General features: G+C 41.8%; 1 protein-coding gene across 4 annotated transcripts in view; it reads left to right on the top strand.

Annotated features, from left to right (window-relative positions):
• Window positions 1-15680, top strand: part of LOC135104959 (IQ and AAA domain-containing protein 1-like) — a 528680-nt gene that overhangs the window by 361116 nt on the left and 151884 nt on the right. The window lies entirely within an intron of this gene.

The raw sequence follows: 15680 nt of genomic DNA, 5'->3' as shown, positions 1-15680 counted from the left end.
GACTGACAGTCTGACACAATAGAAAAAATTATCACACAGGAGTCATTGTTTTCTATAAATAAAGTTGCCAGTTGTTTTATTTTTGTGTGATTTATTTATCATTTTTTTCATAATTCTCATTTTGCTATGACTATGATCATTATTATTTATATGTTCATTTTTCACCTTTTCATCTTAATATCAGTGAATTATTCAAATGTTGTGTGAGAAATTACTGTACCAGCTGAGAGAGAGAGAGAGAGAGAGAGAGAGAGAGAGAGAGAGAGAGAGATGACGGCCACCTTGCATGTGTGTAGATGTTGTCATCCGCTAAATTATACTATAATATTTTGGCAACAAGTGAAATAATAACAAATAGAAATATGTACCAGTACTATAATAATAGAACAAAAGCAAAACACGACTGCTGCTAAACATTTTACTTTGTCACACTTTCCCACCATTCATCCCACCACTTTTCTTGTGAATGCTTGTGAGGAGGAAGGGAAAGAAAAGAGCAAGATACTAGATAACGGAGAGTGAAGCGGAGATGACAGAGATATAAGGAGGGACTGGCTGAAAAAGAGGTATATAAATAATGTCCATCATAGCAGGACAATTTCATACAATGAAACAGAGATGTTTCAATATCTCCACAGACGATAGTTTCACATAAAACACACACACACACACACACACACACACACACACACACACACACACACACACACACACACACACACACACTCAATGGATAAAAGGAGATACAAGATTTGAAAAAGATGGAGAAACATCAAGACTAGATCTGTTATTTAGTAAGGAACCAGAAGGAATTGAGAATGTTCACATAGGGTGTCCGTTAGCCAAAAGCGACCACGCTACCATAGAATTCAATATAAATGAGAAAATAGAAAGTCAAAGGAATGAAGAATGCCATGTTGGGAGATTAAACTACTGTAAGGCAGACTTTGATAACATGAAGTTTTTTCAAGAGGAGAGATAGGATAGATTCCATAAGGCTACAGGGGTCCAAGAGAAGTGGGATGAATTAAAATATATAAAGAAGGTGAAAAAAAGCTTGTGCCTAAAAAGCAGTAAAAGAATTAACCTGTGGAATAATTGCAAACAAGCAAGGAATGATTACATGAAGATCCTGAGGGATGAATAAGATATAATAGACAGGTATAAACATGAGCCCAAACTCTTCTATAGATATGTGAATGGTGAACTGAAAAGCAAAGTGAGTATAGGAAAGCTAATGATAGATGGAGTGGTTTATGAAGACCTGAAAGAGATGGCAGAAGTGATGAATAAGAGCTTTGAGGAAGTTTTTACAAAGGAAGAGGAATTTATAAGGCCATTGTGCACACCTGAAAATGGAAAAATAGAGGAATTTCAAGTAACAAAAGAGGAAATTGATGAAATCATCAAAATGTTAGAAGTGAGAAAGGCCATAGGACCAGATGGAGTGTCAGGATGGCTAATAAAAGAATGCAGTAACCAGCTTAGTGATAAATTACATACCATCATATGTACCTCTATTAATGAAGGAATAGTTCCACAGGATTAGAAAAGGGCAAACATCATACCCATATTTAAAGGAGGAGACACACAAGACCCACTAAATTATAGACTGGTTTTGCTGACAAGTGTGGTTGCAAAAATATGTGAAAGGATATTAAAAAACAAATGGACCAAGTTTTTGGAAGATAAGGAAATTCTCACAACTTGTCAATTTGGCTTTAGAAAAGGGAGATCTTGTGTCACTAACTTATTATGCTATTATTCAAGAGTGATTGATATCATACAGGAGAGAGATGGTTGGGCAGACTATATTTATCTAGATTTAAGAAAAGCTTTTGATAAAGTGCCGCATAATAGACTGCTGTGGAAGCTGGAAAAGATAGATGGTGTAAATGGAAAAATGCTGAAATGGATGAACAATTTCCTTAAAAACAGAGAGATGCGAACAGTAATTAGGGACCAGACATCAATGTGGAGCCCAGTATTAAGTGGGGTCCCTGAAAGGTCAGTGTTGCCACCAATGATGTTTGTGGTGTATATAAATGATATGGTGGAGAATGTATCCAGCTATGTGAGTCTTTTTTGCTGATGATGCAAAACTTATGAGAAGAGTGAAGGGAATGGAAGATTGTGAAGAATTACAAAGTGATATAGACAAGGTGTGGGAGTGGAGCAACAGATGGCAAGTGGAATTTAACTCTGGTAAGTGTAAAAAGATGGAATTTGAAAAAAAGTAACAGAAGGTTTAGCTATAACTATAAGATGGGAAATGAAACAATAAATAAGACAACAAGAGAAAAAGATCTGGGAGTGAATATCTCAGATTTTATCATCAAAAAAACATATTAACAAGATAACAGGTGAAACTTTCAGCCTACTAAGAAACATAAGAGTTGCCTTTGCTTATCTGGATATAGAAATGATGAGGAAAATAATCACCACAATGATATGTCCAAGATTAGAATATGCAGCAGTAATTTGGTCACCACATGAAGAAAAGCACATAAGAAAGTTGGAAGGAATACAGAGAGCAGCAACAAAGATGATAACAGAATTGCAAGATTTGTCATATGAGGAGCGACTAGCTAGAATGCAACTCCCAACCTTGGAAAAGAGACGAGAGAGAGGTGACTTGATTGCATTGTACAGATTGCTGAGTAGAATGAAAAAAACTAGATAGGGAACATCTCTTTATAATGAACGAGAGAGAAACAAGAGGACATGCAAGAAAACTAAAAGTAACCACTTCCAGAAGGGACATAAAGAAGTTTAGCTTCCCTCATAGAAGTATAGAGATATGGAATGGACTGGAAGGGGAAGTGGTATGTGCTATAAATATTCATGACTTTAAGAAAAAGTTGGATAAAAACAGTTATGGAGACAGGACAGTATGAGCTTAGCTCCTCTCCTGTATGTCACAACTAGGTAAATACACTCTCTCTCTCTCTCTCTCTCTCTCTCTCTCTCTCTCTCTCTCTCTCTCTCTCTCTCTCTCTCTCTCTCTCTCTCTCTCTCTCTCTCTCTCTCTCTCTCTCTCTCCCTCCCTCCCTCCCTCCCTCCCTCCCTCTCTCCCTCTCTCTCTCTCTCTCTCTCTCTCTCTCTCTCTCTCTCTCCTCTCTCTCTCTCTCTCTCTCTCTCTCTCTCTCTCTCTCATTTCAAGATAACAGAGAAAAGGAAAAAATAAAAGCAGAAACAGATGGGAGGGGTGGGGCGACATGATACACGACCAAAGGTACGAGTAAGTATGTACTGACAACTCATTGGGTGAGAAGTTTCAACACTCACAAGTATCATGTTTTCCCTCACTTTATTTGTACTATTTCATGGTAGAAACCAAGGATATTTGACTACCAGTGGTAGAAACCATCTGCTAAGATCTACTACGAATGGATGAAATTCCCTCATATTCTGATATTAGAATAATATTGGGAGGAACATAAAACACTGTATCATATCCGGCCAACATTCTGAAAGATCCCGTACTATATTTGAGAAGAAACGAAACACACACTAGCTCAAATGACCATGACGAAGTATGCACTTCACTCGGATGTGCTACGAGGGATGAAATGATATGTATACTGCGTCATCGTGCCAAAGAGGTTAAAAATGGTGCAGAACACTAAAACTTTATCTCTGAAATATTGCCACAACATTGGTTGATTTTTTGGAGCAAATATCTCATTTCACCGTTTTTGTCCGAAAGTGGGTCAGAAAGCCTGATATAAGGCAAGCATCACCACTCTGAGCAGGAATGTAGCAAAATTTATTCATGCTGCAAGCACATGTAAAATAAAAGCCAAGCAAGCAGCTTTAAAGAACATCCTAGTTAAAATCAACAGCAATGATAAAAGAATTACGATCTGATAGACCAGGCTTATCTGCAAGAAGCAATGAAAGAGGATGCATTATATGATAAAGAAATTAATGATATCTTAGTTGGACTAGAAGTCACTCAAGCAATCATAAGGTATGAAAATAAAGAAATAGGATTTAAACTGCCCAAACTAAATTTTTTTTTTTCAATGGCAACCTGACCAGGTGGTTAGAGTTTTGGGACATGTATGAATGCTTCATTCTCCAGAACAAAAGACCTAACAGATATCCAAGAAAATATCAGGGTTTAAACTTAAGGCATCTAATTATGCACCTGTCATTCAACTGCTCAAAGATAAACTTGAGGCATCTAATTATGTACCTGCCATTCAACTTCTCAAAGATACTTATGGCAGGGAAGATAGAATTAGATTTGCCCTAGTGACTGAGCTAGCCAGTTTGCAGAAGCCTCATGATTATGTTATTAACTTCAACCAATTTACAAACAAATATGAAAGTCTATATAAATCTTTAAGCCATACAGCCCTGCTGTTGGCTATACCCAATGCTGCATTTGTCCACCAAGAGCCATAAAGATAATAATACAATAATTAAATATATTAATGCAAAACTAAAATTTAAAGTGCCAGTGGGGACAGGTGTGTGCTATACCAGCTGTGGGCTGCCAGCTTCACCTGGTGTGTGGAGATGTCCTGCACTTGGGGGCATGGCCACCGTGAACATGTTCCACAGACGCAAAGTCCTGGCTGTGTAAGTGCGCTGGTGTTGGCTAGAGCAAGAGCGAGGCACCTTCACTAGCTCGTAGCTACTGGCTGCAGCTCTGGTGCACTTCTGCACTGTGTGTGGCAGCAGCCTCAGGGAATCAAGATGGGGGACCCTCTGCACCTCAGTTTTGTGGCGCACCACTAGTGTCAACATCACTTGACATCCAGGACAGGGCACCGTACTCCATACATGGGCGTATCTGTGCCCTGTATTGTGTGAGGATGCCCTATGGGTCGAGGGTGTTCGCCATCCTGCGCAGGGCAGAGACTTGGAGCGAGGTCTGGCAGGTGATGACAGCAATGTGGTGATTGAAGCGTAGGCCATGGTCCACAGACACGCCCAGGATCTTGATGTAATCCTAAAGTGGCAGGCTCTTGCCTCCAAAACGCAGCTGTCCTGAGACTGCGTGTGAGGCACCTGGGGACCGCGAGATGACCATCGCCTGCATCTTCTCAGGAGCAAAGTTAACCTGCCACATCTTTCCCCACTGCTCCACCAGTCCGAGCTGCCTGTTCAGCTCAGTGACGGCATGCTGACTGTTGAGGCGGCAGTAGGAGCAGGAGAGTGTGCAGTTGTCGGCGTATGCTGCCACAGATGACAGCTGCCGGAGGAGGTCGTCGATGTATATGTTCCATAGGACTGGGCCCAAGACAGAGCCTTGTGGAACTGAGGCCCAGACAGGTGAAGGCCTTGATGACTGCCCATTGACTACTACCTGAAGGCTCCTGCCCCTGGAGGTAATCTTTGAGCAGCATTAGCAGGTCACCTTGGACACCCTTGGCGCGAAGCTTTTCAATGAGCCCTGCTAGACACTGTTGAAAGCCCCAGCAATGTCCAGGGCCACCACAAGGGTATCCAGGCCTTCTTCCAGGGCATCTTGCCAATCCTTGGAGAGGATGAGGAGGAGGTCTGCAGTGGATCAGCCAGGCCTGAAGCCAAACTGCCTGTCTGAGAGGAGGTGGTCTTGCTCAGGTTTTGGCAGATGACAGCAGACACTATTTGCTCCAGCATCTAGCCCAGCACTGAGAGCAGGGAGATGGGTCTATAGTTGCTGGGCTCAGACCTTGAGTTTTTCTTGTGGACCGGGACCACACGTGTATCCTTCCATACTGAGGGCCACTTCTCCCTCAGGCAACATGTGAAGACGGTGGAGAGAGGAGCTGACAGCTCTCTAGCGCAGTGCTTGAGGAGCTGTGGGCTGACGTCATCCGGGCCTGTGGCTTTACTCACTTCCACCGCATCGAGTAGCCGCTCAGCCTGCTCTGCCGTCACCAAGACAGTGGTGACAGTGCGATCAGTTTCTGGGGCCAGCTGTGGTACAGGTCGTGCTGAATCATCAACCTTCATCTTGTTGGCAAAAAGCTCGGTGAGGAGTGTGGCCTTGTCTGCACTGCTCGTAGCAGTGGAGGAAGAGTCTTGCAGTGACATGCTCCTTGCTGCTCCTTCACCAGATTCCACTAGGTCTGGGCCACTGAGCTTTCACCTTCTGTCCTCCCTTAGCTGATTTCTCGCCTATCTGCAGATGGATGTCATCCTCTTACATGCCTCCCAGTGCAGTGTCTTGTTCCTACATGACGGGTGTCGCTTATACCTCACCCAGGCAGCATGCTTGGCCTCGGAAGATGTTCTGCAGCAAAAACCAAACCAGGCAGGATCACCAGGCCTGGAGAGATATACTCAGCTGGGCACATGCTGCTATTGGAAGGCAAGGAGCCTGGTGGTGAGGGCGCATGCCTTGGTCTCAGCATCTTCCATTAGAAGGGCCTCCCAGTCCGTGTTCTCCATGTCCTGCTTCATGGATGGCCAGTTCGCCCTGTTCCAAAGCCAGACGGTAAGTGGGGATAGCATCTTCCCTCGCTGTTAGCAGCTCAACCTGAGACAGTACGGCAAAGTGGTCTGAGCTGCCCACTGGTCCTAGCTGCTGGCAGCTGATGCTGGTTTCAGGTAGGTCTGTCACCACAGGATCCAGCAGCCCTCCCCGCTCATGTGTAGGGAAGATGACATGGTTGGTTAGGCCCTGAACAGCCAGGAGATTACTGAAGGCATCCTGCTCCATGTGGAAGTTCAGGTCCCCCACTATCATCACATGGGAACACTTGTGACGCTGGAGCAGTGTCGAGTTCCTCCATCAGGAAGTCTAGCGGGCCTTGTCCTTGTCTCAGGGGGCGGTACATGACACAAAGGAGAAGCCCACTGTTGTCTGCAAGTACCACCCTGAAGAACAGTGCCTCCATCAGGTGTGGCATGGCTACCTCAAGTTCCTGTGTTTGGAAGTTGTCCTTAAAACAGGCAGCAACACCTCTGCCTGCTATATTTTTCTCGGTCCATCCTCACCCACAGGGAGTAGCCTGATATCTTGCCGAATGTTGGCTCCACCTCGTCACTCAGCCACGTTTCTGTTACTGCGACAATGTCAGCACTATGTCTCAGCATGAAATTGTGGCTAAGGTCACCTACATTGGTGCGGAGTCCTCTCACGTTGGCGGAGACCACAGTCAGGTGACAGCTGGGGTGTCTGTTTCCTTGCCTCCTTGTGTTGGCTTGGGAGTGAGGTGTGGTGGTGAGGCAAGACGCATTAGTGTCTGCCCTGCCATGAGAAGGGATTCCAGCTGGGGTAGTGACCGGGTTGTGGCTGCCAGGAAGGCTGGAGGGAGGCCTGAAAGGGCTGCTGGGGTGGGGAAGTTGTTGGCGCGCTAAACCTTCCGTCAGAACCCTCATGAACATTCTTTCCTGCCTTTGTTCCTGGCGTTCGTCAGCAGTGTGACTGTAGCACATCTCAGCTGTGTGGCCGGAGCGGAAGCAGTAGTCACATCGGACCCTTTGCTCTCCCCTGTGCCTCACTGGGTACACGGATACCTGTGGCTGAGTCATGCGAGGAGGAGGGACAGGTCACCAGTCAGGTGCGTTGGGATGACTTTCTGCCCGCTGCTGGCCGCATCACTGTCACTGGGTCTTCTTCCTACTCTCTCTCTCTCTCTCTCTCTCTCTCTCTCTCTCTCTCTCTCTCTCTCTCTCTCTCTCTCTCTCTCTCTCTCTCTCTCTCTCTCTCTCTCTCTCTCTCTCTCTCTCTCTTTGAGAGAAAGACAAAGAGCATTGTTTGTCTCATGCTACACCAAGCCACAGCCATAGTGAACTTAGCACACAAGGCTGTGGGAAGGCAAAAGTTACATATGTGTATATTCTTCACATTGCCATGGCCAAACCATTCATTCTTTGAACATCAAGTCTACTGCATATTCAAGAGGAAGGATAGATGAGTTTAATGCTCTAAAGTTCTACCTGATAAGTGCATGTAGAGCTGCACAGTTGGGAGGTAAAAATGAACAATTTTGGGCAAAAATGAGAAATAACAACTCACCTATTCTACCCATGTGCCATGGTAATGGAATCCTTGTCAAGTTGTCAGTAGTAAGAAATGTTTTTCTGACTGCTGCTACTCCATTTTAAATATTCTTCTGAACTCATTGTGAGTTCAGTAATTCTGAGTCATCTGGGGATGAGTATGAGCAAACTCAGGATGAACTAGCTGAGACTGAAACTCCCATCATACCTGAGGTTACAAGAGAGCAGCTACACATGGTGATATCAGTGTCATGGTGGTGCATCATCACACCATGCTATGTATGGTATAAATTTACACACAGAAATAGTACAGTAAGGTATGCGACAATGCATGGTTGTTATAACATACAGCTGTAATAACACACTGAAATTTTAATAAATATTTAATTGGAATAATGAACTAAAATTGGTATAATGAACTTGTCACTCGTACGAGCACTGAAACTTTAATAAAGATTTAATTGGAATATCTCTCTCTCTCTCTCTCTCTCTCTCTCTCTCTCTCTCTCTCTCTCTCTCTCTCTCTCTCTCTCTCTCTCTCTCTCTCTCTCTCTCTCTCCCACCCGCTTATTCATTTTTATGTAATTTTCGTTTCATCAATATTAATTCTTTCTCACGCATATATGTAATTCATTTTCATTCTCAATCAGTCTCATTCTTTTTATGAATCCTTAGGATTGTTCTTATCTTCACAGAGAGAGAGAGAGAGAGAGAGAGAGAGAGAGAGAGAGAGAGAGAGAGAGAGAGAGAGAGAGAGAGAGAATGTCTCTGACTTAACCAGGATTTACTGTGTGTATATGTGTGATGCTGACAGTAGGTAAATGTGATCGATGCTTGTCAAATCAGCATGAAACTCTGTGTGATAATGTGTGAAACTTAGGATGGTAAGAATTTAGGTAAGTGCGAAACTTGGGACAGTATACTGAATATATTTGTTGTGCTATCCCAAATGTAGTAGTGCATATTTGCTCATTTTGATGTATTTTTTTTTAAATTATGTAATTTTTATGTGATATTCCGGTTCCCTGGAACCAATTAATTTTTTTCCTGTAGGTTCTTCAGTTGACATAACGCACATTTGCTACAACGAATGCTACATTGGAACAAATCATGTTCATTGTCACGTACCCTACTTTATATATATTAAGTTATTCCCATAAAACAGGGGTTCCCAACCTATGGGGGTAATTACCCATAAGTGGATAATTTGGATAATTTGAGTTGGTAATGGAAGGCTGAGAATAAAGACATTCATATTGTTATGAATGTGTGTGTATTTACCTAATTGTATCATGTAGGGCATGAGCCAAAGCTGATTTTCTCTTGTCTCCATAACCATATTTATCCAGTTTCTCTTTAAACATGTGTACACTGTTTGCCACAATCACTTTTTCCTTCAGATCATTCCAGACTTCAATATTTCTATATTGGAAGCTGTATTTCTTGATGTCGCTTGAACATCCACCCTTCTTTATTTTCTTTCCATGCCCCCTTGTCTGTCTCTCTCCCACTTCCATCTCTGGTACCAAGTCATTTCTGTCTAATCTTTCCATATTGTTTACTAATTTGTATATTGTTATCAGGTCTCCTCTTTCTCATCCCTCTTGTAGTGTTGGTATCCTATCTCTTCAGGTCTTTCTTCATAGCTTAGGTCTTTCAATTCTGGTACCATCTTTGTCGCTATCCTCTGTATTCTTTCTAGTTTACATATGTTTTTTTTCTATGTGGAGCCCAAACTACTGCTGTGTATTCCAATTTAGGTCGTGTAATGCTTGTTATAATTTTCTCCATCATTTCTTTATCTAAATAGTTAAATGCCACCATTATGTTTGTTAATAAGCTTTATGTAGAGCCGAATATTGCATTTATGTGCCTTTCAGGTGATAGTGTATCCTGAATCATTATTCCCAAATGTTTTTCTTCATTACTTTTCATTATTATTTCTCCTTCCATTTTGTACTTCCATAAGGGTCTCTTTTTACGTGGCATTTTTTGGCATTAAATTCTAGTTTTCATCTTTCGTTCCATGCATGTATTTTGTCAATACCCTTGTGTAACTCCTTGCAGTCATTTTCATCCTTTATTATTTTCATTATTTTTGCATCATCAGCAAACAGGTTTATATAACTATTTAGAATATCTGTCATAATTATCATTTACATATATTTGAAACATAATGGTTGCTAACAGAGATCCTTGCGGTACCCCACTTGTCACTGCACCTGCTTGATTTAGTGTCTCTGATTACTGTTCTCATTTCCCTCCCTTGTAAATAATCCTCCATCCATCTCAATATTGCTTCCTTTAGTCCTCATCTATTCTCTAGCTTCCACATAAGGCTTTTGTGGGGAACTTTATCAAATGCTTTTTTGAGATCCATCTATATCGCATCAACCCATCTGCCCCTTTCTTGCACTTCATCTGTAACTCTCGTATAGAAGCTCAGCATATTTGTGACACAGGATCTCCCTTTCCTGAAACCAAATTGCTTTTCTGTAATCATCTTTTCATCTTCTATATATTCCACCTATCTGTCTTTAATTACTATTTCACAAAGCTTGCCTACAATACTTGTTAGTGACATGGGTCTATAATTTAATGGTTCCATTTTATTTCCCCCTTTGTACATTGGCACTATGTTAGCTCTTTTCCATTCCCTCGGTACTTTTCCTTCTCTCAGCAAGCTGTTAATTATATCCCATATGGGTTCTTCCATTTATTCTCTGCATTCTTTTAATATTCATCCATAGTTTTTCTAACATCCAGCTCTTCCAGCAGTTTCTTGATTTCTTTTTTTTACTTGTATCTCCTGTATTCCCTCATTCTTTCTCTTTACTTGTATCTCCTGTATTCTCTCATTCTGTGATATAATTTTTGGTGCCACAAATTTGGTCTCCTTTGCAAACACAGATTGAAAACTCATTCATTAGTTCATTCATCTCATCCGTAGTTTCATAAATTCTTCTGTCCCCTTTTAACTTGTCTATGTTATCCTTATGTTTCATTTTCCCATTTATGTATCTGTAGAAGAGTTTGGGTTCTTCTTTGCATTTTCTTACTATGTCACTTTCAAAGTTTCTTTCTTCTCTTATCATACTATATTAATTCCTTACCTTTCTGTATTCTTCTCTAGTATTTCAGTTTAGTTGTTTCATCATTTTCTTCCACGCCTTGTCCTTTTTCTTTTTTGCTTCTACACACCTGGCATTATACCATTCATGTTTCCTGATTTTCACTTTATAACTTGGTACAAACTGTTGCACCTCCTCTCTATACTTGTTCAAAAATATCTCATATTTTTCTTGCATTAATTTACCTTCAAATAGCTCTTTCCAGATGATTTTTTTAAAAAAATTTTGAAGTTCTGCAGTTTGCTTTAGGTTAGTTCTGTCTCTCATTTCAGTATTGTTCTTTCCTGTGCAACACTTTTTCTTCCTGTGGTACTATTTCTATTATCACATGATCACTTCCCATTGGACTCAGACAATGTATACTTGGTCTACTTTCAGGGGTTTTTGTAAACACTAAGTCCACCTGTGATGGTTCTCTGCATCTCTTTCACCAGACAATGTATACTTGGTCTTCTTTCAGGGTTGTTTTTAAACACTAAGTCCATCTGTGATGGTTCTTCTTTGCAACTTGTAGGCTGATTCACCCACTGTCTCAATGTATTCACCATCATGGTTTGCATAAGTTCTTTGTTCCATGACCTGACATTTTCTTTCACTTCCATTTCCTCCCAGTTAATTCTTTTAGTGTTGAAGTCACCTACTAATAGCTCTTTGTTACTTTTCTTTATCATTTCCTCTTTTTGTTGCCCTTGGCCAGTGTCCTTCCTACATAAAAAAGATAAAAAAAATACTATTTCTTGTTTCTAGTTGCACTTTTTTTTATTTTTTTATTTATTGGTCTCATCCGTTAGTTTTTGGTGGTATATATGTTGCAATGATTTTTTTTCTTTTTTTTTCACTTCCTTTGATCTTAATCACAACACTCAATGTTTCTGCCATTGCATCACCATATTCCACTTCCTCAACAATACTATCCTTTTTTACCAATGTCATCACTCCTCCTCCCTTTCCTTTTCTGTCTCTCCTTCATGTGCCTCCTTACTTTGCAAAACCCAACTCTATTTCCTCTTTTAGTTTGGTTTCTGTTAAACATACCACATCTGGTTTATTGTTCTTTAAGTAGTCTTTAAGTTCCAATAAGCTCGACACTAAACCATCTCTGTTAGTATACATAATCTTTAAACTTCTGCTTGATCTTGTGTGGCATCTTTGTGCCACCATTTCCTCACTTTCATGTCCACAATTTTCCAAGTGAATCTTTTCACTTGTTCTTGTGTTCTCTTCCTGTTTTTTTGACTGTGCATCTGCTCTCAATTATTTCAATTTACTTCTCTCCTCTTCATTCATGTCTCTTTTTATCCATATTTCCTTCATTCCTTCTACTTTTCCTAATTTTCCTGTTCTTTGCAAGACATGTTCTTCTGCAGTTTGTGACATGAATCTTATTTTCATTGATCTTGTTCCATTTTCTTCATACTTTCCAATCCTGTAAACCTCTTTAATTTGTTTGATTATCCCCTCTCCTTCCTCTGGCACTTTTGCTATAATTTCCTTAGCCCTTCTCACTTCTTTCTCTCTAGCTATTTTCATGGGCAGGTTTTTCTCCTTAACCCCAAATACCACCAAACACATCTTTCTTTGTATCTTGTCACTTACAAGATTACTTTTTTTTTCCTTTTTTATTTTAATCACTTTTTTTTCCTTATCCTTATTGTGTTCCTGTTAATGTTGCCTTATTATTTGCCTCTCACCCCAATGCTACCCGTCAGCATTACATCACTGATGCAACTCACCAGCCAAATTTCAGGGAACAAGAGCTCTTGGTACCACAAAAAGACTCACCAACCTGATCCTGGATATCAGAGTTATGCCACCACATTGCCAATACCTCCATACACCCACTCAATCACCACAACACCACCCAAATTTATCCCATGAGAATGAGATTAAATTTTTCACATTCGTTTATTTGTGTGCGCTATATTGAGGACCTCTGTATGTGTGTGTGTGATTCACCTACAGTGGTTTGCTGGTCACCCAGCCAGCTGTCACCCTACAGAAAGAGCTCAGAGCTCATAGTGACCAATGTTTGGGTAGGAATGAGATCACTTACACACCACACACCAGGACAGCAAGGCCACAACCCCTCAGGTTACATCCTGTACCTATTTGCAGTGAGGTGAACAGGGCTCTACATTAAGAGGCTTCCCCATTTGCCTCGCTGTGGCCAGGATTTGAACCTGGGCCTTCTTGGTTGTGAGCCAAGCATGCTAACCACTACACTATGTGGTGTGTGTGTGTGTGTGTGTGTGTGTGTGTGTGTGTGTGTGCAAAAATGTAATTGTTTGTGCAGTATGGATGTGAGAGAGAAAACGTAGAGGAGAATGGACTCATGTCATACGGGACAAGTGACAGGTGGTGGGCATGGCAGTGAGCCACCAAGAATAAGAGGACAGAGGGGAGAGGTGTGTTGTCTGGCCAGAATGTGGTTCCCCATTGTGGCATGCCCTCCATCATCTTTGTGAGTTGATGTGCCTTTTCTATGCCACTGTAGCTGCATACAGAGTGTTGTGTTGTGAGGAAACCACCTGAGGCTGTGACTGAGGGAAGTTTCTGTGCCTGCCCTGCTGGATGATTACCAGAGTGACAGGTATTGGATTCTTGTACCGTGCAAGGCCAAAAGATAAGATGGGTCTTCCTGCCAACCCACCCCATAGGGAATTTTGATTATGTGCATATTTTGGAGTACGGTGCTGCTGCCATCACAAATGAAAAACACCGGTAGGTCTTGAGATGTTGAGATAGAAAACAAGGTGTTAATGGAAGACTTTATGAAATGAACTTGTTTCAGAAGTGTAGCTAATGTAATGATCTTCTTACACCATCTCAATTATCAAGATGGCAAAATTTTCATGACAACCTCATGACATGATAACATAATACTTATCTGTATAACAGCACCTGGGAATACGAGTATGACAAATGAAAAAGAAAGTATCAGTTTAATTCACTTATTTTACCATTTCTGATATGTTCTTAACCCTACTTTAGTTGATGATTTCTTACATCATAGCAGGTTTTAATGTACAGTGTCATTTGCATGACAGCCTCATGGAAGATTTTAATGCTTATCATCAGCATTGGAATCCTAATCTTTTCCTCCATCACTGAAACCAAGCAGGCAATGCTCACTTCAAATACCTACTTGACTTTCTCCATCTGACCCTGCTAAGTCCACCAGGACTTGTCACCAGATACCACCCACATGTAGGAGCACCCTCAGTCCTAGATCTGTTCCTTGTTTACCCATGCCTAAATGCCACAATATTCTCCACTGGCCCATACATGGCTACCTTCCTGTCCTAGCCACTCTCCCACAAGCCATCCCCAGACTCCATCCTAGATGTATACCATGCTGGAAAATGACGCCTTCCAAGTGGCCAGATTATGAAGTATCCTTTACCCCACCCACCGGACTCTCCACTCCCTCAACGGAAGAGGCTGCTCATCTAATCACCTCATCACCTGTCACACTTCCCACTAACCAGGGAAACCCTGGTGGGATGACAGCTGTGCCAAAGCAGTGATGGCCTAAAGACAAGCCTGGAACAGATAGCAAAGAACACCTTCAATTCAGGCAGGTAAGGAATACCACTGCCTGGACTTTGTTTGTGCCAAAACTACCTTTCAGGCCAAGAGGAAGGCACTCAGGACCTACTGCTCCACACTGTCCTTCTCTTCCCCCAAGAGAACATGAGACATTTTCCACTCCATAAAGGACACCAAATCCTGCCAGCCTATCCCTCTACAACCCACTAGCAACCAGCTATAGTTGGATGACTCACAGAAGGCAGAAATACTAGCAACTCACTGCTACTCAAAAATAGGCCTACCATCTACCTCTGCCTGCCAACAGACTTCCACCAGATCATCCCTAATGCTGCTACCTTTCCAGGTATTTCAGAACTTGCAACATGCAACTTCACATGCAAGGAACTCTAAAGAAGCCATGAGGACTCTCAAAACCAACAAAGCTCTAGGACACAGTCACATACCATGTGACTTCATAAGCCACCTCATACCTGCTTTTTAACAGCACCTTCAATGTATCTGCAACTCCAACTGGCTTATGGGACACTTACCAACCTATCAAAAGCTAGCCACTTTCCTCCTCACCCCTAAACCTGGTAAGGATTCCACACTACAATCAACATACTAACTGATTACCCTACTCCCCTACCTCAGAAAACTCATGGAATGCTTAGCTGCCACCTGCCTCAATTGGTGGTTCAAAGAGAACAACTACGACAAGAACAGAGCATCTTCTGTCCTCACCCAAATTGAATACCACATCACTGACACCTACTGGCACTGACAGGTCATGACAGCCATCTTCATTGACCTGGAGGAAGGTTTTGACACCGCACCACATAAGGGCATTTTGTACAAGCTGTCCAAAAAAGGCATTGTAGGGACCATCTTCACCTGGACTAAAAACTTCGTCAGTGGCAGATCCTTTCAGGTGGCTGTGGGTGCAACTACCACCCCTTGTCACTCACACCTGCTACACCTGCTATCTCATCAGTCTTGGCTGTCTTGCATTCCCCACTCAGTTAGTTCCCAAATTTAGTGTGTTGTTTTGCTAGCATTATTACTATTATC

Source organism: Scylla paramamosain, chromosome 11 (genome assembly GCF_035594125.1).
Source record: "Scylla paramamosain isolate STU-SP2022 chromosome 11, ASM3559412v1, whole genome shotgun sequence".
Taxonomy (NCBI): domain Eukaryota; kingdom Metazoa; phylum Arthropoda; class Malacostraca; order Decapoda; family Portunidae; genus Scylla; species Scylla paramamosain.
This window is presented reverse-complemented; position numbering and strand designations above follow the sequence as displayed.